The 26,427-nt window shown below is 41.2% G+C and overlaps 1 protein-coding gene across 5 annotated transcripts in view; it reads left to right on the forward strand.

The window, feature by feature from the left end:
- Window positions 1–7,356: 7,356 nt before the first annotated feature.
- foxj3 (forkhead box J3) overlaps window positions 7,357–26,427 on the forward strand; it is a 58,484-nt gene continuing 39,413 nt past the window's right edge. The window contains exon 1 of one of the 5 annotated variants that reach the window (XM_012971509.3): window positions 7,357–7,457. The gene's annotated coding sequence lies outside the window, so the exon portion shown is untranslated. 5 annotated transcript variants of the gene reach the window in all.

Here is a 26,427-nt window from a genome sequence, read left to right on the forward strand (position 1 = left end):
TTAAAAGGTGTTGGGGTGGATGAGGGTCTAGTGGCTAGGGTTGCCACCTTTTCTGGAAAAAATACTGGCCTTCCTGTATTTTTATCTGTCTTTCCTATTTGTCAACTCTTTTTTTAATTTTGGCACCTTCTACTATCATGCATGTAATAGGCTAATAATTCAGGCACCCTGCCAACTAAAGTAGAATGGGTCCCCTAAATGATCTCTACATGATCAGTACACCTGGCCTTTTGTGGGCACCTCTTGGTCCTGGATATCACCTTTCCTTCCTAGGGGCAGGAGAGTCATACTAAATGGCTGTACTGTCTGTGCACCCATAACTTTAAGTTTACCAGACCCCTTACAAGAGTTCTAGCTGACCCATTAAATGGTTGCTTGAGCTGTAGCCAACCAGGTACAATGCTATAATATACTGTCTTATAACTTGTGAAATACAGATATGCTAGTACAAATGTGCAGAGAGTAGCACTTTCATCAATGTCTTTCAATATTGTCTAAGGGGCATTGACCTATTATTTTACTCCTTATTTCATTGGCTGCTGAATTTCAGCTGTTGTGGCCTACAAGAATTGGTTATGATGATTTCTGGAAATGCAATATAATGACATTTAGAGGGCAGCAGAGTGGCTCAGTGAGGCACTTCTGCCTTGTAAAGCCTGTGTTCAGTCCCAGCCAGGGCAGTATTTGCAAGGAGTTTGTATGCTCCCCCTTTGTCGTTCACTGGTTTCCTCCCAAACTCCAAAAACACACTTGTTAAATTGGTTTTTTGACTAAATTGACAATAGTTAGTATAAATGTGGTAGGGACCTTAGATTGTAAGCTCTGCTGGTGCAGTGAAGGATGTATAATCATTATAATCATAAATCTATCAAGCTATGTGGAAATGTGTCAATGCTATATAAATAACAGGGAAAAAATTAAAATACAATGTAAGGAGAATATAATAAGAAAGAGTTTTACAGGAAGTGCATGGGTGTAACTATATAGTATTCCCTGTTACTAATGGGGGGTCCCAGTGGCACAATGACTAGTTAACAGTTTTAATATATGTTTATTAAAATGTATCATACCCAAGTTTACGGGGGCCCTCAAATATGTGCTATGGGGTCCAGCAATGTCTGCTTATGCCACTGAGTAAATGTATATGAATAGTTGCTATTTTGTAAAGGGCAGGGTCGGACAGGGCCGTCGGGACACTGGGAAAAATCCTGGTGGGCCAGACCCGACCCTTGCCGGCACTCCCCCTGCACGACCGTTCCTCCGATGACGCGTTAAACTTATGTACGCTCAGAAAAGGGCGTCGGTGGGGGACCCTGCGTGGGGTTAGGGGGGCCCTTGCGGGGAGGGGGTTAGGGCATGAGGCCGGCGGGGGCACCTGCAGGGCCCCTGGGGCGGGAGACCCGGTGGGCCCTGCACCCCCCAGTCCGACCCTAGTAAAGGGCCATCTGATTGATGCACTTCTGTTTAAAAAAATGGTCTCCTTGAACGAGAGACCTATATACTAAATATAAGTAAAAATTCATCCTTGCACAGCATATGGTATCAGTAAATCATTCTACTTTTGGAACAATTCCAGTTCTTGTAGTCTCACTATCAGCAAAATTGCTTGAGGTTTCTCTACAGATACTCCGTATGCTGGAAGCCTATAGATGATATCTACAGCTCCTTTATGTTGAGGGTGTCAAGACGTTTTCATCTTGCAGTAAATTATCTGAGAATGTTTGTGGTTTCAACTAATACTTGGAGATGAATAAGAGAACTGTTAGAAGAGGCACCTGCCTAGGGCGCAACGATGGGGGGGAGCCAGGCAGGTACCTGTTCTTCCACCCAGGGGCGGGCCAAGCCGACCGGGCGCCCTAGGCAACCCGGTCGGCCAACTCCGCCCACCTCCCCACGGGGGCGGGGCGATTCGATCGGTCATTGCCTCCGCCGACAAGCGGCGGAGGCAATGACAAAGTAGCGCTAGGGGTAGGCAGGAGAGGCTCCTGCCTGGCGCCCCTCAATCGTTGCGCCCTAGGCAGCTGCCTCTTCTGCCTACCCCTAGTTCCGGCCCTGCTTCCACCTACCACCGGTGCAGCGGCCCCGGCTCTTGGGTGCATATATTTGTATATTGGAAACACAAAAAAAAAAATCTATACCAAAGAGACAGATCACTGATAATATCAACAACATAATTAATCTGAAATTTAGTCAAATCAAAGAATATTCTGCCCATGGTTCTATCCCTTGACTTCATCTTTGTTTCGATGAACAAACCTGGTTGGACATTTTTATGAATTCAGTGTCATGGTCTATAAATGTACTGATACAGGAGAATTCCCAAAAAATTCTACTTCAGTGGTACTTGGTCCCCACCAAAATATCCGGCTGGTAACCTTCTGCCTCTCCACTATGCATCAGAGCATTCATTTAACACAGCTCATTTGTGCTAGAGTAGTCATTAGTCATCTGTCTAATGTTTTATAGGTTATAAAAAAAAGATAATATTATATCCAAATAAAATAGTTCAGCTTTCTAGGAAGTTCTGCACTATTTAGACCATTATTCTGCTCCAGTAAAGCATTTGCCTCTGGAATATAACATATTGTTTTGTTGGTCACTTGGCAGGTATATACAGACTATATTGATAATGCCATAAGCTGATGAGCAAGGCCATCATCTAAAATTATGGGAACACATACTATTTCATCGGCCTTGCCAAAATCACTATATAAATAGACCACACCTGGCCATGTTTCTGATCTACCTAACAACATCCCCTCAAACACTCCCCTGATACAACCTGAACCCCACCTATTAAATATTAAACCTGTCCCAACCTGGATTCTTTTATCTGGACTTAGTGTAATATTATTGATGACAGCATAAAGCAGTACAAGGCCAGCATATTTTAAAGTAATACAGGTATGGGATCTGTTATTAGAAACCCATTATACAGAAGGCTCCAAAATACAGAAAGGCCATCTACCACAGAATCCATTTTAATAAAATAATTACAATTTTAAAAAATGATTTCTTTTTTCTAGTACTTGATCCTAACTAAGATATAATTAATCCTTATTAGAGGCAAAACAATACTATTGGGTTTATTTAATGTTTAAATACATTTTTAGTAGATTTAAGGTATGGAGATCCAAATTACCGAATGACCCCTGGAATTATGGATAACAGGTCATGTACCTGTAGTACCTAGTTATACCAGAATGTTACGTAGAAGATTTACCTTACGAAATTCAGCAGCATCTTCTGATTGCACTGCTATTCTAGAGACACAGTTTTACTCCAAGTAGAGTCTCCAGCAGTCCACATTGGGCTACCAAATAAACAATTACAGCCCTTAATTTGCATCCTCAATGATTTTTTTCATGCTGATGTGGCTCACGAGTAAAAATACATTGGGGATCCCCGCTGTGAAGCATAACAGGAAAGTGACCCATACCACACATAGACGACAGTAGCACCTAAATAAATAGAGCAGTTAGCTGTGCAATACCTGACCAAAGACAAGAGCAGTGGCTGGAAGGTGGTCAAAAGGCCAGGTCCAAATCAGGCTAGAGCAGAAAGATATTGCATATAGCTATCTAATGCCCAAAACTGGCTGCAGAAGGGAGAACACAATAACATTCCTCTAATGCATTAACACAGTGTTTTTTCCTAACTCTCCAGGGGTAGGTCTGAGCCTTACTTATGCAGAGAGAAATGCTGAAGCAAGAGAAATCTTACTGACTTGATTACTGCTTTAAATATTAGAAAATGTGTAATGCAAACATAAATTGCAACATCTGCATGGTGTTCTGACAAAGGCATGCCTTAAAAATGTCCATAGTCATAAAAGCCATGGATGTTTCACAGTGGGTGCATGCTTGCATGGCTACATGAGCAATTTCGCATGAACTAGGCTTTGGTGAGCCCTGTATATCGGGAAATCCTGTTATGTCGCCAAACAAGCAGATCTGGGCTTAAGCTTACACGCACCGATAATATCATACAAAACCTCGTTTTGTTGCGTGTATGGCAACTCGGCAAGGCGACCGATATCGCAGGAGGCTGCTATCGGTTGACTCGCCAATCGGGCGTGTTAGAAGATTATGATCGAGCGCCATTGAAGGCGACCGAGCAAAATCTATATTCAGGGCTGGATCGGCAGAAGGAGGTAGAAATCCTATTGTTTCTACCTCCATATCTGCCGATTCAGCCCTGAATGTCAGTGGGGGGTTGGAAAATTGAAAGATCGAAAATCGCCACGTGTGTAGACCCAATGTTAGGAATATCCAGTGGGGTCTATTGAGACCCATTGGATGAGGACCGCATCAATGCACTGATGCACTCCTCATGTGACTTTCAAACTGATTGATACTGGCCCAATTTACAGCTAGATAGCAGTCAGACAAGCCGTTATTTGGGCTCCATACATGTTGAATAAAGGTGGCCATACATGGACAAATTTCAGCTGCCGATTCAGGTCCTTCAGACCGAATCAGCAGCTTATCTGCCTGTGTATGGGCACCGCCAAGGGCCATAGGTGGGCATATCGGGAGATGACCAGCTCGTTTGGCATCCTCACCAAACGTGCAGATCACACCGTGTATGGCCACCTTAAGTTGCTGACTCGGTCTAAAGGGACCAAGATGGCAGCTTTTATTGACTTTTGTTGTAGTCATTTTAGCTAAAACCTGCTAAAATCAATCCAATGGCGGCATGACCATGTGTTTCACTCCACATAGTTAATATTAGTCTATAAAAATAGCACAAATCTTAAAAAAATGTTCTTGCCTTTCACAATTGAAAAATACTGTGAGAAATTAAAAAAAGTTTGAGAAACAAATTATAAAAATGTGAGTCAAGAGATGCACGGCAGCTTTTTATAGAGAGGATTAGGTGAGAAAAATGATTTTAATATTCAAATTTTGATAAACCTGCCCCTAAAGTTCAGCTCGATTATATCTGTGTGAGCAACTTTAGCACTCTTAGTAACTTTTAGTGCTGACCGAGCCAAGTCCTCATCCTTCCTCATGGCAAGCACTATTGAAGAATTACATACACAATTAATGTTACCATGAACAGAGTCAGACTGCATTCAGTCAAAGCTAATCAGCAAACATAGATCGGAAACAGTAAGATCTCAAAGAGTAAACTATTAACTAACATAAATAATGGGAATGCTTTTTGAAAGGTTGTGCACGGGCAGCATAAGTAAGCATATTACTTCTGGTAATTGCTGCTGGTTTATAGTTTATGGACATCAGTGGATTAGGAGATACTGAAGAAGTATTTGACTAATTCTGATATTTGCCTTGTGATATCGCAAAAAGCCAATCAAAGCAAATTCCTGTTCCAGTTTTATTGCAATGGTACAAAGTTGAATCTATATTACAACATAAGGGGTTGGTAGTTTTTACCTAAAATCATTTACTTAGAGCTCAGATCCATAAAAGGGTTATACAAAGCAGAACAAAACATTTCCCTGTCAGTTGAAGCACTCTTTTAACAGGTACATATAGGCTTTGCAGACCATTCTAGTGGTAATTCTCCAATAACACTGAAACACCTGCACTGGAAGAGTATGGAAGTATTATTGGGGCAGAGATTGAGAGAAATTTGATGGCACAAGAGCTGCAGATGCTCCTGGATTGTTGGGGATGGAGATGCAAAAGAAAGGTGCATAAGTTAAAATATTTGGTGTAGAAAGAGGTGCATAGACAGTTGTATTTGATAGGGAGACAGATGCAGAGAGCTGACATATTTGAAGGATGACAGTAGGGGTGGAAATAATGACGAGAGAAATTAAGCAGTTGAAACATTTTAATGTGAAGATGTAAAGAATGCGAGGAGGGTAGTGACATCAAGAAAGCGCAGAAATTAAAGTAATTGAAATCCCTAAGGCATAGAGGTGGGAAAGGCAGTGGCAGTGATATACTTGAAACTATGTCTGAACAAATAATAGAACAGAATTTTTATATATTTTTAATCTTATGAGCTATGAAGGCTCCGATCAGGGGAGTATACGAGTATTGCAGATGGAGTCCCAAGAGACACGAAAGTGTGATTCACTGGTCACAAAGGGGGCTGTGCATGGTTCAGGTAGAGTGAGGGCCATTTTTGGCATAATGGGGTATGATTTTGGAGTATCAGGAGTGTGCCTTTTTTAAACTGGGGCCACTTTCAACATGTTAGCAGTGTCCTCAGCCCAGGGGGCCAAGGTGAACAGTGAACTAATATTTGAAGACTCTGCTAACTTAATAGGATCTCATGATACATGATGGCAGCTAAGGTGTAGCCCAGAACAAAAGATGGTCTTCAAAGAGGGAATAGATCAAAAAAGACCCACAATCTCTGCTCTGTGATCAGCGCATATGTCATCCCACTGGCGATTTACATTCTAGCCAGTGGGATGGCATCGCGGGGAGATTAGTCTCCCACGACAACGGAGATTTGTTGCGGCGCGACTAATCTCCCCCTGTACCCCAACCCTAAGGCTGAAAGATCAAGGACACTATTACCAAATGCAGTAAGAATATGATATGATGAATATGATTTATAGTTTCCCAAATACTCTTAAAGAGAACGACATGGTTGAATGTTTTTATTAGTGAATTAAATTACATTTTATGTCCCTATAGGCAAAATATGGTGACTTCTGAAATATCTGTCAGTTGACACATTAGCAATTGCAGAATCCCATCAACTTCTATTCGATTCAATGGATGCGATTTCTGATTACCCTCACGTCTGTTTCTATGTAACAGCACCCCATAACCTGCCCGCTATCAACAGCAGGACGCAGTGTAAATACAGCACAGCGACAGCCGGGGGTACGTAGGTAGGACATCCCTGATGTGTGTGTGAGTGATGTAATGTGTTTTTGTCATTTCGTCTTCCTTTTACCCTTCGTGTCCCTGTTTTAGCCTGAGACGCTGGAGCCCCGCCAAAAATGCCCTCTGGGCAGCATATCCTTGGCCTCCAGCCCAATAATTGGTTTACATGCCGCGTCCCGATGGGCAAATAGGAATTACTCCATTCTCCCGCTACAAAATATCATTCTGCGGAACATGCTCCAATGCAGCACACACCCTGGCTACTGTAGTCGTAGGAGCAGAACTATGACACGCATTCGTCACCATTGCTTGTCACCTTGCACCCACATAACCCCACTACAAGCCATACTCCCCACTCACTCTCCCCGACTAACAGGGCTAGCGTCTCTGCGCCACAATCCGAGTGACAGGGGTGTGGCCCCCACTGCCAGACCTACGCACACATGACACCAGTGGGGCAGTGCGCATATTGCAGATAATTAGGCCTGTGCACAACACGATCAATAAAGCTTTGACTCGTTGAATTTTTTTTCCTTGACTCGCTCCTTCGCAAGGGATGCTGGGGATTGTAGTTTTTCGTGCTTCTGTGCATTTGTTCCTCTCCTGGCCGACACGTCGGGACCGCACGGAGCAGCAGATCAGGTCAGAAGCCCGGACGTATTAGAACGACCCGGAACCCAGAACCTGATGCTATCGGGTCTGGCCGTGGTCTGCTTGTTCTAAGGGCAGGGGTGATCCGGGCCGGGTTTGTCCAGAAGCCTCGCAGGCAATAAAAGCCACTTAGGGGGCGGGAGTGATCGCTAGAGCAGGGGAAACAGCGCCTCGGTCGGGCCGAGCGCTCACTCGAACAGTGGGGCCCTACTTATAGACTTTTGCTTGACATGGGAAGCTTCCAGATTTCCCAGCCGCCTTGTATAAATATATTCCCAGGGCCGCTGTTAATGTACGTGTAAGGGCCCCAGCGCTCATGGGTATAGAGCAAGGCCCCTGTGTGGGAGCCAGTGGGCACCGTCACTTTCCTGGTGCTGCGCTTCCTATGGCACGTTAACCTGCTTATAGAACGGTCTTATTTTTAGCCTCTCTACAGTTTTATATAAAAACAGCGTAGTATCTTTCATTCAACAACTACTGAGCATTTCTATGCCCAATGCAGAAAACTATTCTCACACTCATTAAAAGTTCAGCAGTCAGAGCCCCTGTTTTCCTTGTGGTCCCTGTTCAACTAGGCCACTTTGCCCCCTTGTGACTAGTGAATTGCTTGCCAAGGCTCCTGAAATGATGGGCACTGTGCAGTTGTAGCCTCTTGCAGCTGCCCTTCCTCTTGCCCTGTATTTTCTTTCTATTCAGAGGGTGAAATTAAAATAGCACAGTAGTATTCTTCCCCTTGGCGCTAGACATATGCTACTTTGCTGGACATGGAAATCTGCTTGCATAAAGCTATATAGTGTGCTGACCCAGAAGTCCAGTGTCCATAGAATTGGGCATAATTAATACATTTTGCAGCTGTACTGGTTTCTGCCTATCCTATAGCCAAGTTTGCTATAATTTGCCCTACATTGTTTCAGCTTCAGGCCAGTTTATGACTTTGTTAATGTGAGTAGTTAACCCTACTCATTCCAGAGAGGTCAGCAGAAAAACTAAGCTGCTTAAAGGGAAATGGTAAAAATATATCTAACCTGCAGACCCCCAGCTGTTGTAGAGCTACAACGCTTGTCTGTCAAGGGGAGTGTGAGCTTTATAGTTCAGCTGCAGTTTGAAAAACACAAACAGCATTCCCTGCTTTGACCAACTCCCTCTTTAAGTGATTGTGATCTGCTTTCTACCACCAAACTGTTAATGCATTAAAATGATGACTGCGTGTGTGGGAATTACAGACATAAAATGGAACTGTTATTAATTTGTGGTTGGAATGAGCCTAAGGGCAGTACTTTTAAATGTAAGAAAGCAATGAATGAGTATTTAAACTCAGGAACTGCCATATCATTGTTTCTGCTTCTTAAAATCTGTGGTCTCTGCACAGTATTAGTTGTATGTTTGCTTGTGTGATACTGTATATAGTAATTGAAGTCACACGTTTGGTACCAGTTCATTTGCAGAGAGCAAGGTTATTTTGATTATAGCCTTGTGATAACCACACTGATTTGTTCAGTGACAACATTACCATCATTGTTACTAATGTACTGCAGTACGGCATTGCTTGGAGACAGCTATTATACCTGCCTTGCTCAGTTTAATTTTTTACTTCATTATATGTTTTAATTAATGGCAAACTGTAATTGTAATTTAGAAATTCCATCCCAAAATTTGTCATTGTGTAGTACAGGAGCTCCCTGGCTCTGTGCCTGGCCCATTTACAGTGGCCCAGTGCAGTGAATGATGGTTTGCAGTCTGGCAGTTCAGGTGTTGTTTAGAGGTAAATGCTTCTTTACGGTGTATAAACTATTTATATAAGCCATTTCTGGAACTGTAGCAAGGTGACTGTTAAATTAATCTTTTTATACATCTCTTATCTTGTGATTGGCCTGACATGTGACATCACAAAACAGGACTCGAACCTCCAAAATCGGAAGTTGTTTTAATTCTTTACGTTTAGCTTAAAGTCACTGTGGAGTTATAACTGCAACAACCAGTGCCATGAAATATATTTTTATTTTTTAAACTATTGCATGTTTTAATACATTTCTTTGTGGAATGGCAAAAATGCTGTGGCAAACCAGAATATTAATTTTCTGAGGAAGATTTATATATAAATTTATATATTTAAGGGCTTTATCATTTTGCATTTGAGAAGTTGAGTGAGAAGTTGTTAAAATTTCACTTCAAGAAACTGAATGCCATAAACATCTATTAAAAAAACTCACAGAACCCAACAAGTTTTCCCACTGGCAAGAATGGAAATCGCTGGTGGGATGGCTTACGTGTCGCTTTGGGTTTCCGTAGTTGCCCGAAGTTTCCTTGAGAGGCATGTATGCCATCCCACCCAATGATTTACATTCTTGCCAGTGGGTTGGCATTTGGGGAGATTAGTCGCACTCGGCAGCAAAGATTTATCATGGGCAACTAATCTCCCCGTGTGCCACTGCCCTTAAGCTGGCCATACACGCACCGATAATATCGCACGAAACCCTGTTTTGTACGATATTCGGTGCGTGTATGGCGAGTCAACCGATATCACAGGAGGCTGCTGATATCGGTCGGCTCGCCGATTGGCCAGGTTAAAAGATTTTGATCGGGCACCATAGAATTCGCCTGATCAAAATCTGCCGTCAGGGCTGAATCGGTCGTTGGTCGCACGAAAGATCGGAAATCGCCACGTGTGTGGCCACCTTTAGGGTGAAGACACATAGACCTACTAGTAGCTACTTGTCACAGGTACAAAAGTAGACAATGCTTACTTTTTACTGATAATTGTCTCTACGTGTGTTTTAGCAGAGGCAATTCTTAGTATTGTCTATGGCAGGGTATTCCCTGGCGTTTAGTAGCCATGACAAGTAGTTTCTACTAAGTAGCGCTGTGTGTCTTCCCCTAGGCTGGTGGCACACCTTGTAAGGCAACTTTGAGCGTCTCTGGAAAACCGAAGTGATGTGTTTGCCATCCCGCTGGCGATTTACATTCTTGCAGGTGGGAAGGCATTTTGAGGAGATCAGACACCAGCGGTAGCAAAGATTTATTGCAGGCAACTAAACCCCCCCATGTATCACCAATGGGACTAATTAGTGGCTTGCAGAGAATCAACTCCTAAGATGACATTTGTCTTTTCCTGCACCCGGAGCCATGTGCCTGCACCTGGTCCAATGCGGTGACTCTGGGTGCAGGCACAGGGAAAGGCTGATGCCACTGTAGCTGCTAATTTTCAGCCTGCATTTTGTGTGGCATTAGCCTAATGAATAGAAAGTTGCTTAGATATTTACTTTCTTTCATTGTTCAGTTTTCATTTATATATGTATGTATAGTACCAGAAAGTTATGCAGAGTTTTACATTAATTTATAACAAACGAGTCGTACAATGAACTTACAATCTAAAGGGTGAGGGAACTGTTGAACACTAGGAAGACCCTAGGAAGAAAATGATGAAGACAATTGGTGATTCTTTATGATAAGTTGATTTATCTTCTCTTGTGGCTTGAAGCTGCTCTGTACCTTTCAATAGCAGCACTTCTTAACTACTACTACTACTACACTAGACGCTACTAAAGGTGGCCATACACGTAGCGATTTTTGATCTCTCCCACCCTCCACAGACGTTCAGGGCTGAATCATCAGATATGGAGGTAGAAACAATAGGAATTCTAATTCCTTCTGCCGATTCAGCCCTGAACATAGATTTTGCTCAGGTGCCATTGCAAAATCTTTTAACCCGCCTGATCGTCGAGATGGCCGATATCCACAGCCTTTCATGATATCGGTCACCTCATCAAGCAGCCATACATGTACAATATCATCAGTGCGTGTATGACCAGCTTAAAGGTAAAGCCCTTCCAAGCAGTCCTGCTTACCTTCTGGGTTCTAGTAGTACAGACATTTACTCAAATATGCTTGGATATTTTGCAGTAGTTGGGCACAGGGAACAGGGTACATTAGGTATATGCGCCCAAAAATATTGGAAGGAGGGCTGAAATGGTGGAACTTGCTTGGATTGTGTCTCAGCAGTTATTTAACTTGAATTTAGGTCAGCGTGATCTAAATCATTTTAGCTAGAGAAGTGTTGGGAAAAGCCCATAGCCTTTGGTTAATAGTTTCACAAGCTCATGTACACATGAGCTTGTGAAACTATTAACCATAGGCTTAGGGCTTTTCCCAACACTTCTCTAGCTAAAATGATTTAGATCACACTGACCTAAATTTAATCCTGACTTTGTGTTTTTGCTTTGGGCTACAGCATGAGATGGCTTGGCCAATGCTATTTTTTTCCAAAACAATGAACTGGAGTGAACTAAAATGGAAAGCTCTGCAAGTCTCCCATTGCCAGGAGAACCCTTTGAAAATATATCAGCACTATTTCCAGTGATTTGTTGCCACCATGTTTGTCAGTGTTGCAGTCATTTTCCCTAAAAGTATCAGCCTTCTCATGCTTAAGGGTGGTTCCACAGGAGGCTGATGTTCTGCCTGAATCTTCTTTGCCTGCACGTGGAACCATAGCATTGGCCCAGGAGCAAGCACACACAGTGGATTTTGGTTCTGGAATGTAAAGTCTTGTTTCTTTGCCAATATCTGCCACATGTGCCAGCACCTGGGCCAATTCCGTGGTTATGGGTGCAGGCAAATAAGAAGGCTGATTCTTGGCCTTCGGAAAAACGCAGATCAGGCCTGTGTGGCATCAGCCTTAGGGCAGAGAATCTGCCTTTATATCTATATCGGAATCCATTGTTTTTAAAGGACAAGGGAAGTGAAAATGGTTATCTTCATTCTTGTGGGGCCCAGGCTTTTTGCCTAAAGTTTAGCTTTTCTCTCTATTGTACACACACTCACCCAACATAAAGAATGAAAAAGTTGAGAAGATTGCAACATGCTACTCTACAGAAGTACCCTGGGCTGGTGAGGTTGTCAGTTAACAGGAGTACACCGGGCAGGGGTTTGAGGTATGAGGTATTTTGCAAGTGTTCGAGTAATTATATGTGATTTGGCTGTAGCTTGTCCTTTAAAAGAGACTTTTGTAAACAGTGTGGGATTTACATTCCAGTTTTCTAATTTTTGTCATTGTTCAAAAGCATATAGGTGGTCATATACTGGCCAACAGTGTATGCTATTTGACTGTATGGCCCACAGGCCAAATGGCCAGTGTACAATGGACCATAAGTTTGGCTTCTCTTTACTTCCTCATCTGCCAATGCAATGTACAGTGAGTGAGAGATATGGTTTATTGGCAGATGAAATGTTAGCGGTACAATATCCATAGCACCATACATGCGCTGTAAATCATGCAAACCTTCATTTCATATAATTTTATCGGTGAAAGTATGTGCAGCTTTTAATAGTGATTATCCTCTCAGATACTGCAGTGCTACCAATATGTGTGACTTCTCCGTACACATACATTTATTTGCTTAAGGTTTTAATCTGCTTCACCCTCATGATCCCAAATATCTTACTATAATGTTCTAGAAATTCTAGAAATGTACCGAAGAGCATGTTTCTACTTGTCAAAGATTTTTTATTCTGTTCTTGTGGCTTTACCAGTTTTTATATAATTTGTTATACCCAATTAAAGGGTAGTTGCATTTTTTCTTCTTAAAAATCCATGCAAAATTGAGCGCAGCACTCCCTTTCACTCAACAGGCTTTCATGTGGTCAGGACTTTCTAATGAAGTAATTCTTGAGTTTTATTACTATGATTGTGTGGTATTTAAATATATATATTTTTATCTCCGAAGGTTATCTAGTATGAATCATCTTAAAAAGTGTGAAGAAACCTTCAAATACAAGTGCTAGTTTTACAGTAAATGATGTCAAGTTGGAACTTGCAAAAATCCCCACAAAATCTCGCTGACATTCACTAACTCCATTTGCAGCTATATTCTGTTTGATTTTTTGACAAACCACAATAATTCACCAGTTAATGTATAATAAAATTCCTGATTTGGTCTTTATTTTCAGCGGTTTTATTTGAACTTGGTTTTCTCTCTTTTTTTTTTTTTCTTCTTCTTGGTCTTTTAGGAGTGATGGTCGAGCATTATATCCCCTATGCAGAGTGCACCTGTCCTGTGTTCATTTCAAGCAGATCTAATTTTTAAAGAATTATTGACCTTTTTCTCTTTAATAATAAAACCTTGTACAGGTATAGGATCCATTATCAGGAAACCTGCTATCCAGAAAGTTCCCATAAATGCCATTATAAGCCAATAATTCTAATTTTTGAAAATGAAATTATAAAACAGTACCTTGTACTTCATCCCAACTAAGATACACATTAATCCTTATTGGAGGCAAAACAGTTCTATTGGGTTTATTCAATATTTAAATGATTTTTTAGCAGACTTTTGATATGGAGATCCAAATTATGGAAATATCCCTTACCCCAGGTCCCGAGCATTCTGGATAACAGGTCCCATACCTTTGCTTGATGGTAACTAAGCTGCATGAATCCATATTGGTGGCAAAACAGTCCTATTGGGTTTTATGTAATTATTTATAGCAGATTTAAAGTAAAGTATGGTGATCAAAATTACTGACAAAACTGGATCATGCAGTCTTCCAAAATTTGTTTAGCCTTTTGTTTGTTAAACTTTTTCAGCAAGCCTGTTTCCCAGGTGTGACCCTACAGTTGCAGGTTGGGTTGTCTGTCATATTTCTTACAAACCCCCCCCTACCCACCTGTGACATTACCATGCATACCTTCAGAAAGCCCACCCCTTTCTGATCACCATCATAGGGGACAGTCCAGATAGAGGCCACATTCTACTTAGTTGGAGGGACCCAGTTCCAAGGTTGCAAAGGTGAGCAGTACTAATAACTTGAACCACCTGATGGAAGGGCCCTGCTAACTTATTAGTATGGAAACTCATGAGTCCTGATCTGGCAGCATCAAAAGGGCTGGGGTCTGCTTAGGTTAGAGAGAGGCAGGCGTGGGTCAGGAAATTTCCAAGCCTTGCATTGCATTCTAATCTGTTACATACTAATACAAATCTATTTCAATTTGATAAATTTTTTGTTCTGTAACAAACATAAGAGAAATTATTGTATAGATTTCTAATGGCATAGAACAGGGATCCCCAACCTTTTATACCTGTGAGCCATATTCAAATGGGAAAAAGTGTTGATGAGCAACAGAAGCATAAAAAAGTTTCCCGGGGCGCCAGTAAGAGCAATAATTGCCTATTTGGTCGCCCCTATATGGACTGGCAGTCTACAGAAGGCTCCGTTTGGCATTATACTGGGTTTTTATGCAACCAAAACTTGCCCCAAGCGAGGAATTCAAAAATAAGCACCTGCTTTGAGGCCACTGAGAGCAACATCCAAGGGGTTGGGGAGCAACATGTTGCTCCTGGGCCACTGGTTGGGGATCACTGGCATAGAATATTCGTTGTTTGATAAAGTTTATGCTGGTAATTAAACCTGATGTACTTGTGCAGCCGTGTTGTATGTAGTGGCTGACAGATCAGTCAAATCCCACTTTCTGTGCTATGTGGTTGTGACTTGCAGGGAAATGAGTGACGTCTCAGCAGATGGAATGGAGATTCAGAATGGAACTGGAGAAAGCAGGAATCAATCTTTTCCCCCTAGTCAGCTCAAGAGCTTACTTGCTCTGCTTGTGTTGGTGAGCAGTTTGATACTACTTTCTGTTACAGGCAATATTTTGATATTTTATTAGGTGGTTTTATTTTACTTATAGATGTGTTTGGAGTCAGTGAAAATGCTGTCAAATGATGAACTAAGGCGGGCATTTACTAATGTTCGTATTTTATTTTTGTTGCACAATTTGTATTTGTTTGCACTAAAACTCAAATTTATGCAGACAAAACAAGTTTTTGTTTTTTTTTTGCTATATAATATGCTTCAAAATGGCTTTCATTTCTGTTTTTTTTTCGTTTTTGCTATTTTTTTAAAGGCTTTTTAGAGAAAATGAGTTTAGTTGTGGTTACAAAGACCTCTAAAACCAGGAATATGAGAATGTTGATAAATGGGCCTCTAAAACTTATAGACCTTGATAAAACTAAAACCTTACCAGCTGCTATCAGGTATTTGCCACTAAGCCCAATGGCAGTGCTGCAGTAGTTCCGGTCCCCACACTAGTAAGTAAAGGGAGTGAAGATTTGAAGGAGTAAATTACAATGACACTGATACATTTGGGAAAATGAGCTGACCTGCTATCAGGCTATCTGGATATTAGAACAATTTGAGCAAATATGTGTATAATCAAATTACATCAGATTGGCCTGTTGTCTTAGAGGTGGTCAGTGACCCAATAAAAGTGTAGGGGGGAGGGGTTACCTATCATCCCAGTTTTGTATTCTAGTTGTTGAAATGTTAAGTTTAATTGTGTGCACCGTGCCCACACATACTCTGAGAGTTATATAGTTCAGTTGCAGATTGACTCAGCTAAATGAAATATTGGTGCATAAGGATGGCATACATGAGTCACTAATACAATGTGGCACTCACCCACCAAAAACTGTGGTTACATTCAAAGTGATGCCAACTGGAATGTAATTGAAATTACATGTAAACATTATTTGCTGCATCCAATTCTGCATTGGATGCAGATGCAAGAAAGTTAGGTTGAGGAACTTGCATATATCATTAAGGGGGTACAGTAGAACTGCATATATAATATGGCATTCTAGCCATATTTGGTTTTTACTGCTTAGTTTTCATTTAAAATGGAAGAGGGGCTAGGAAAGGAGTACCATGCAGAAGGCTTCCATGGATCTCACTATCCCCCAAAACCCCAGTGGTTGCAGATTCTGCTGTACAGTAGTTACGCCACAGTATATCCTACATGTCCCATAGACTGGCTGAAAAGTAACACCATGGTAGGAAAGTAAGTGAAACTTTTAAAATGGGCTTTGATTGTGCTTCATCAGTGTTATTTATCTTGAGAATGGATTATGGAATCCCTTATCCAATAAAAGCTCTGAATTATGGTAAGGCCTTTGCCCAGTCCATTTTCATCAAATAATTCAAATTTTTAAAAAACGATTTTCTTTGTCTCCTATGTCCTATGTAACTATTTCCTTTGTAGTAATAAAACCGTACTTGTACAGGTACAGTTTTTTTCCCTTATCCGGAAAACCGTTATCCAGAAAGCTCCGAAGTACAGAAAGGCCATCACCCACTCCATTATAAGCAAAAAAATTCTAATTTTTAAAAATGATTTCCTTTTTTTTCTGCAATATTAAAACATTACCTTGTACTTGATCCCAACTAAGATATAATTAATCCTTATTGGAGGCAAAACAATCCTTGGGATTATTCAATATTCAAATTATTTTTAGCAGACTTAAGTTATGGAGAGCCAAATTACGGAAAGATCCTTTATCCGGAAAACCTCAGGTCCCGAGCATTCTGGGTAACAGGTCCCAATTCCTGAACTTGAATCCATGTTGGTGGCAAAATAATCTTGTTGGGTTTAACAATTTTTAGCAGACCTAACGTATGGTACAGAAACATCCCTTTTCTTGAAACCCCCAGGTCCCAAGCATTGGATAATAGATCCTATAACTAGTGTGAATAATAAATGTCAATTTGTAAAATAGTTTTCATGATACGGCTGTTGATATTTGGACACCTGTACAAAGGTCAGCATGCCCTTTACTTATATAAACTGTTGTAAGAAAAAAAAAATAATTGTCGACAGATTTATTTAACATTTATGGAATTTTTTAATAATGGTGATGATTCCTTAGTATTGCAGATATGGATATATCAAGCTGTGGGTAAACTAGCCTTAATTTTCAGCAGTAGCCATGAAAGTGAGCAGATAACATTTTGATATGGTTGCATATACACTGCGAGACAAAGTGTTTTTACGTATGAATCTGTAGGTGTTGGCATTTGCGTCAGCCTAGTAGTAGCCAGTAGTAAACAACCTGGTGCAGCTAAAAATATAACCCCTGCTCCTCCCAGATCAGTCAGGTTGCTTTCTAGTAGTAAATTTACAGCAGGGCAAGCCAGACTTCTGTAAGCCAGACCTTTAGGAAATGTTAAATGCACACGTAAGTCTGTACAGGCAAGGGGCTGCTACCATTTACAGAATTTTGTGTGCACGTTGAAGTAATTATAGGTGGAACCTACAGATGATACCCCCAGCTCAAGGCAGGCATAAAGTACAGGACGTTACTGTAATGCCTTTAAAGGAACAGTTCAGTGTAAAACTGAAACTGGGTAAAATGTTAGTTAGTGACTTTAGGGGGGGCGGGGGGGGGGGGACACATGGGACATAGCTGTTCATTTAGTTTGTGAGCATGCAGGTCAAATTCAAAAGCAAACTAACTGAACAGTTGTGTCCCTCATGCCCCCCCTCAAGTCACTGATTGCTTCTGACTGCTAACAGCTTAGAGAGCTGAAAGCAGGAAGTAGAGTTCTGGCTATTATGTTAGACCTCTGCCGGCTCCAGCCTTTATAGATTACATTTTTGGCTAACTAACTATATTGAAAACATTTTTTATTTTGTGCAGTCTATTTTACCCAGTTTCATTTTTACACTGAACTGCTCCTTTAAAGCATGCAATAAAAGCATTTCATTTAAAAAGAATAAGAGCGGTGCTGTTCCAGATTGTATCCAATTCTATGTACCTGTGGGAAGTGGTCATTAGGGAACCTGCACTGTCCTAAAGTTTACATGGGTTGCAATGCTGACTACTGGCTGCTAAACAGATATAATCTGCTGACAAACTGTGTTGGCAGCTAATTGAGGGGCCCTCTGACTGATATCTGGCCAATATTGGGCAGGTTTAAAGATCTCTTCGGAGCAAGAAACGCATTGGCTCGTTGATGCAGTCCTCACCCCGACACCTGCTTGTACTGCATTGTGATCCAGTTGTATGGCCCTTGGGCCAAAGACCAGGTCAGTCCAATATTGTCTAGCTTAAAGGAGACATATTGGATAAATGGGAAAACCCCTAATTTTGTAGGCAATTGTGAATAATTTACGGTGCTGGTTTCACTTTGTGCTAAAAATTAATCCTCTATGTAAAAATGGCCCCTTTATTGGAGCTCCCTATAGATCCTATCACTTCTCCCTCCAGTGTGAAATGAAGAGTGGGCGTATCCGAACTGTCCCTGCCAGAAGCACAGTAGGAGGGGGATAGCCAATCACAGCCCTGCAGTCACACAAGCACAGACAGGCTTCAGTTCCCTATCAGGTCAGCCTAGCTGCTGTTTGGTTCCTATCCTACAGTGCAGTGTACAGAGGGCCGCCGGCTCACCAGCTCATCCAGAGAATTCATCCAGCAGGAAGTGGAACAGATGGGCGGGACTAGTGGGGTTTTTGTGGAATTTCTCAATAAAACAGTCAAACTCAACTTTTTAAGCACAATCCTTCTATATCTAGAGGAGTACAATTCCCTGGTACATTGTTAATTTTTATATGATATGTCTCCTTTAATGTTGGCATATCATTAAAGTTCTGCCCATTTGATGACCTCGCCAGATGATTGGATATTTACATGTATAGCCAGCTGTACAGAAGTATAGGGTCAGTTAACACCTGCATTCCAGTACAGTGGGATGCGTTTATAATAGCCCATGTGTAACACCCCTTAATCTGTCTTAAGGTGGCCATATATGGGCCAATTCTAGCAGCTGATACCAGTCCTTTAGACCGATTTGCCGGTTTATCTGCCTGTGTATGGGCACGAACAACGGGCCTGCCCTACTGTCAACTGGCCTGAATCGGGCAGATCTCGATTGAGCAGGTTTAATTTCTCCTACGTAGTCTATACCCGTCATTATAAATTGATTTAGCCCAATATCACCCACCCCTAGTTGGGGATATTGGGAGAAGATCTGCTCGCTTGGTGACCTTGCCAAGCGAGCAGATTTTACCATGTATGGCTACCTTTACTCCAGTTTTGTTAATATCCTCTCACTCAACACTTGAACTGGCAGCAGTTGCAGAAAATGCATCTTGTTGGGCATGCAAACTATTTTTAAACTGATTACTATTGGACCTGCTGTCAGATCTGACCAAAATATTTCAAGGGAAATTTGTCCTGTTTATTGGCACTGTATGCACACACTCTGTATTTGGTAAGACTTATTGGAACAGCTTTTCTGGGTAAGAAGTCTGATTTTTGCATTTAGTTTTTAGTGGGGCAAGCAAGATTGCTCCAATGGGCAAACCCCTCTATAACATTCCATGAAAACAACCTGTTGGAATCTTAATGGGGGAAACAATTACATTGTTTAGCTGTACGAAAGATCTTCTTTAAACAAGCCATCATTCAATCATTGCTATACTACAGTATAAAAAATATGAATTGTTTTCTAAATTACTAAAAGGGCACTAGTATGTCACTTGAATTAGAATATATTTCTTTTTTCTATTTCTTCTGATTATTTGGCACCCTGGGCTGCTGATTGGATCATAACAGATGCTTGTGCAGGCCTGTTGCAAAAGGTTGGCTGGAACACACTAATGTGGCCATTTGTCAATGGAATTTTTAAACCTACCTGCTAGATATCTTGTCAATTTTCTTCTAGCAATCTATCATGGAGGCCATTGGGAAAGGTTTATACAGAGGCTGAGATATACAGATATTAAAGTGCCATGGGTAGAAATTCTTCAGCTAAATAATTCTTAAGCAGTTTTTTTAGGATATCTTAGGGTGCCTACCAACAGGCTGGGACCTTGCAAAATGCACAGCTCTGCATGTTCTAGGGCAGGGATCCCCAACCTTTCTTATTTGTGAGCCACAGTCAAATGGAAAAAGACTTTGAGAGCAACACAAGCATCATAAAAGTTCATGGAGGTGCCAAATAAGGGCTAAGATTGGCTATTAGGCAGCCTCTATGCACACTATCAGCTTACAGGAGGCTTTATTTGGTAGTAAATCTTGTTTTTATTCAACCAAAACTAAAGCATGCAAAAGGTAAATGGACAGTAACTTTTTTTTTTTTTCAGTTAAGCAAAGCTCTGCTGCCACACTATAGCCAACCTGGTCGTTTTTGTTCCTAGGATGACAAATCGAGAATAAATATGGACTAGTGTTCTTTCATTTCTGTCCTATCGTGACATCTGATGTTTGACTATGCAAATGCTCTGACTGGTTTCAGCTCAGTACTTTCCACAATGTTGCAGACCCCAGTGTTGCAGTAATGATGGTGCTTTAAGGCAGAGCTGCTATGGTTGTTTTTGCTGCTACCATGAAACTTATTTTACCAACTTTGTTTTCTGATTTATGCACTGTGGAATGTTTGGTATTTTTGTTTTAATGTGCAAAATACCCTAGTACTTAAAAATACTATTTTGTTGAAACATGCATGGAAAAACCTGGTGTGTATATTTTCTTTGTGTAGTTTTCATCCTAGGAATGCTCTTGCTGCAGCGGCTGCTTTTACTATGTGTACTGGTCACTGTGACTTTTGAACTTGCCTATTTATGTGTTGTTGGATGGCGGTATTTGTGTAGTAGGTAAGCCCCTTCTTATCAGCTTTGTGACAAGTTTCATTGGCTAACATTATTATAATTAGTTTTAACACAAACCTATATGCAGTTATTGTATATAAATATGTAATTGATTATGGTGCTCTATAGCTAGATAGCCATGGAGCCCTATACTATAAAGACTGGGGCGTATGGGACACATAGGGAAGGTAGGGCAGGGAGAGTATGGCACACACTGGCAGGGTAGGGCAGGCAGAGTATGGCACACACAGGCAGGGTAGGGCAGGTAAAGTATGCCACACTCGGGCAGCATAGGGCAGGCAGAGTATGTCACACACAGGCAGTACTTTGTCTGCACTATGCTGCCTGTGTGTGCCATACTCTGCCTGCCCTACCCTGCCTGTGTGTGCCATCCTCTGCCTGCCCTGCCCTGCCTGTGTATGCCATACTCTGCCTGCCCTACCCTGCCTGTGTGTGCCATACTCTGCCTGCCCTATGCTGCCTGTGAGTGCCATAATCTGCCTGCCCTATGCTGCCTGTGGGAGGTGAACCTGGCAGGAGTTTATTCTGGGAGTTTGTTAGCATTTGAAAATAGTCATTATATGCTGGGGGTTGCTGTGCTATTCACAGGGGAGAAGGAGGCATATGGATTTAATGGTATGTCTTAATATGACATAATACAATTCTTTTACATATGAATGAAGGGTGATATCCCTACAGTGAGCCCCAACCATTTGGGGTTTTGCTGCGCTATCTTGATTAATGTGGGCATGATCTTAAAAGCTCTTGTGATAACATCGGTGTGGTTTGAAGTGGGTGCAGTTTAAAGAAAGGGGAGTGGTCAAAACTAGCTTCCATTATCGGTCCTCCACCAAGTAAAGAACTCTGAATTATAAAATAGCTCAACATCGCTCTGCAACCTAGCCAATTAAACAGATATGCTTGGGATAAGCTTAATACAATGCTTGTACCCAAAGGGAAAATAAAAAATTTTAGAACTGAAAATATGTCAGTTTCTACCTGAAGATTGTGGGATTTCTAGATTGCCAAAAGCCATAGCTATACCAGAGTCTTGTTATGGGTGTGTTAGAGGGACTCAGCATGAAGGAGCATACGTGATTCAGTGCTCTCTGGAGCCTGCTAAGGAATGCATATAGCTGGAAGACTGGGGGCAGTCATTTTAACTCCCTTAAGAACGTTTTAAGAGCATCATGTGAGCAGTTTCTGTCTCTTAATGTTCTCCTCTGAGAAAAGATAAAACAGGAAGAACATTCTTAATCCATTTGTTAAAGTTCCTTGGATTTGTGTAAAGTAAGCATATCTGAATAATTATTTTCCTTTTGCTTTTATTTCCCCCAAGCCCAGTTTGTTGTTTTAGCCTTGTCCAAGCATCAATTTTCTCTTTGCCCAAAAGCTTCCTTATCCCCCCTATTGTGTTATATTATTATTATTATAAGCAGTCAGAAGGGTATGGCTTAGCCAAGGGGCTCAAAAAAAACAATCTGCCTGCTGCCTTGTGCTTTTAGGTGTTTATAGAACATCTCAGTTTCTGTTAATATTATTAGACATTACATTAGAGGTATATTGTGCTCTCCTTTTCTGTTTTACGCTGGGGCATATTTTCCCAATTTCTAATGGGGAAATACACTTGCTGAGAAATGACATAAAGCAGTGACGTATGTCATTTGCTGTATCTTCATAATGGTAGTTCACCAGTCTTGATATTTAGGTGAAAAAACACCGAAAATATAAAATGCACTCTTGATAAATTGCTGTTTTTAACATGGTGTAACTATGGAAGGCAGAAAAATTCAAATGATTTTCATTGCGCAGTTATCTCTCCAAAATTTTTTTATTATTCTTAAAGTAAATTGCTGGGGTTGTGGCAAATTTTTGTTTTTGCCAAAAGTTCAGCAAATATTTCATACCTTAGCAAATATTGTTAGGCCCAATGGCCTGGAAACTGGTTAGGGTGATAATTGCCTATTTGTTCTCCTAGATACTTCTAGGATCTCAGTGTCAAGACCAGTTAACCTGGCATTTGGTAGGAGCACTTATTTGCTTTGTTAGATATTCTTGAAACTATAGTTCAATGACAGACTGCAATATTTCTATAACTACGTTATCAGGCAAGAGGAAACTTGACCAAAGGCTGGACCTCAAAGGAGACTGTAAAGGAGAAGGAAAGGCTAATAAAGAGTTAATCTCAAGCTGCACGCATACCTTCAGTTCTCTCAATAGTGCCCTTAAGTCTCCCCATATTTCTCCCGTTCCAATGTGTAAAGAAAGTTCCTGTGTAAAGAAAGTTCCCATAATGCCTCACTCCTGCACCAAGAGTAAGACCAGCGTACATGCTCAGTTAGTAAGACTGTGAGGAAGCTTTCTGCCGATTGGCTCAGTATGTTTTAGACTGCGCTATTCTAAGAACCTTTGTAGTTTGTGTTCAGTTTTGATTTGTTATACTTTTTGAATTATTTATCTATTTCTTCTTTTTTCTGACTGTCAGATGGGGGTCACTGACCCTAGCAGCCAAATACCTCTTTCTCTGTGAGGCTACAATTTTGTTGTTATTTTTACTTTCTATTGCTTATTATTCTATTTAGGACCTTTCCTATTCATATTCCAGTCTCTCAATTAAACCACTGCCTGGTTACTAAGGTAAACTGGACCCTAGCAACCAAATAGCTGCTGAATTTCCACACTGGAAACTGGAAACTAATTGCAGGCTTTGAATATGCATGTCTGCATCATACAAACAAAGTTAATGAAAAGCTTGACCACCCCTTTAAACTACATCTCCAAGAACCCCTAACACTCATGATTTCTTTTTATTTTCTGCAGATATGCAAAATATGGCTATCTATACACTTCACTGTGATATACAGAAATCAGTAAAGTTAATCTCCATTATGGCAATCTAATGAAGTCTTAGAAAGCATAAAGCCTACATTAGGAGTGAAAATACATGTTACCTGTAAAGGTGACCCCCAGTAGCTCCCCATCTTCCACAGCATGTTTTCTGGGCAACTATCCCGTTACCCCCCATATTGCAATGGACTTGCAACATACAGTTTATGGAAAATCTAAAATTCCTGATACCAGGCTGATTAGTAATTAATTACATTAGATATCATCATAGTTACCAGTACATTCTGCTTTTGGATCATGATTTGACCATTTTTTGAAGACCCCTAGGATTAGGGTGCTGTTATGCACGGGTCATTACTGTTATAGCACTAGTAAACCTCAGGGCTGGTATGGTAAGTTCAGTATTTAAAATACAGAATTTCTAACCATATTTGTAGGCGTTAGTTATCCTTTAATCTACTGTATATTTCCCTATAAAGAAATGCTAACATTTTTGTGTGCCATAATCAAACATGGTGCTTGTGCCACACCTACCCTAGTGTAGTATAGTAGAAGCCAACCCAGTAAGGAGTCAGGGCAGGGCATAGGTTTGAAAGTGATACAGGTATAGCAAGTCCAGTTAGCATGCTGCCGCTTCCTGCAAGACCTGCTGCAAAAGATTTGTATTCACAAAAACTAGGTAGGGATTATTTTCCCTTATGTTAATAATTTTGCTTGTCTGCGTATTGTTAGTGTTAAGGATATTTGTACCTTGGTACTGAAAACAAAGATGAACCCTGTGTACTGTCTGTGTCGGATCCAGAACGTTCTGCATAGTATTCTGCTATGTGGGCCTATTTCATTATTCATGCTATTATTTGTTTGTTTGGTTTTGCTGACCAATTGTTACATTTTCTATTAAACCCACTAAGGGCAACAATACTTATATCAACATATACCTCTTCAGCTCTCTGGCAGAACAAGTTGCTTGAACAGAATTTCTTTCATCACTTGTCTGTGCATATTTACACTGCATGTGTGTAAGGCTTATGCCACACGTGGCAGATTCCCGGCCTGCGGATAAATGCAGGCCAAGAATCTTGCCCGACACTTGAATTGTAGCAGCCACTGTGCCAGGCCAGGCACAGGAACAGATTTCATTGCTGAAATGCGTGAGTATGCATTTCGGGGTTGAAATCCACAGAGCCTATAGTTGCTAATCTCTGTCAGTCTCTGATGGTATACTGTATACATGTGGGGTGTTTGGTCAGCAGAACAATAGGCTATGCCACATGGGGCTGATTTTCAGCAAGCGGAAAAACACTTGCTGAGAATAAGTTGTGCCTGCACACAGGAGCATTGAATCCACCTGGGTGCAGACACACAGTATTTTTGCCTGAAATGGCATATTCGGGCTGTTTCAGGCAGAAATACGCTGCGTGTGCCTGCACCCATGCAGGCACAACTTAAAGATTCTTAGAGCAGACGGACTGATACACGGGAATGAATCAGCACTGTATGGCATAGACCTTACATACCCTTTAATTGCACGGATAGCCTGTGCAGATGCTGTTTGCTGGGAAAGCAGGTAACCTCGCCCTACCTCTCATGTCTGCTACCAAACTTACCAGCAAGTATCTGCCAGCAGGTTGGGGCGATTTGTGCAATTTTTATATTTTTCATATAAGCAGCCACATTGTCACAAGGGGAGATTACTTTACTTTTACCCCTAAAGTATCTGCTGCAACTAATCGTCTTTATGGCAGCCACCCTGTCCCTTTTGTTACTGATAAAAATGGAAGCCACCTGTCACTGCTTTCGATGTGTGGTTTTTGGCAGAAAACCTTTTATATTAATGAGAAGAGGCAATGGGGCCAGGGCATAGGGAGATTTTAATCCACAGACTTAAATACATTAGTGGGGAAATGCTACGTGTGCCCTAGGCTGGGGGACAGAGGGGAGAATTTTCTGTGGTGTTTGGTGAACTGCCCCTTTTAAATAATAGCTACATTTTCCATCGGCTGCAGGAGAGTGGCCTGGCTATTCAGTGAACTCTGGAGGTGCTGTTCTCTTGCTGCCAGCTAAGTGTCCCTTAGGGAAGCAATGTGTTGGCTCCCACACTTACGTCATAAAATACTGAGAGTGCCCAAAGCCAACAACACGTTTGCTCCAACTCATGTGTTAAAATATTCTGAGAATGAATGTTCTTTGTGTACAAGATATTCCCTACTTTGGCACTGAAGGGAAAATAAGTGGCAGTCAATACAGGTTTGTTATTTAATAATACCCTAAATAAATTGCAGTTATATGCCAGTTTTGAGCAAGATACAACTGCTCTCTTTTTCTAGGGTGAGCTTTTTTTTTTTTTTTTTTAAAAATACTTTTTGATACACTGTTAACCTATGGGATCTACGGCAGCCCATAGAACAAAAAGTATTGTTTGGCCCAGATGGTTTGCTCATGTATGTTACATTTTACATTCAGGTAACAGAAAGGAGAGAAAAAAGATTCCCCAGTGTAATATGATGCTTCATGTTTTTATAGACTTAAACTGATTTGAATGTGCATTTAGGGATCTGTCTTTTGGGTTTCTGTACAAGCCCAAGGCAACCCCAGCCCTTTAGCAGGGAAGATCTGTGCCCCCAGTGCCTACCCATCTTCTTTTCTGCTGGTTCATGCACATGCTCTGTGCTGTTTCTGAGATTAGGGACTCACTCACAA

This window comes from Xenopus tropicalis, chromosome 7 (assembly GCF_000004195.4).
Source record: "Xenopus tropicalis strain Nigerian chromosome 7, UCB_Xtro_10.0, whole genome shotgun sequence".
NCBI lineage: Eukaryota > Metazoa > Chordata > Amphibia > Anura > Pipidae > Xenopus > Xenopus tropicalis.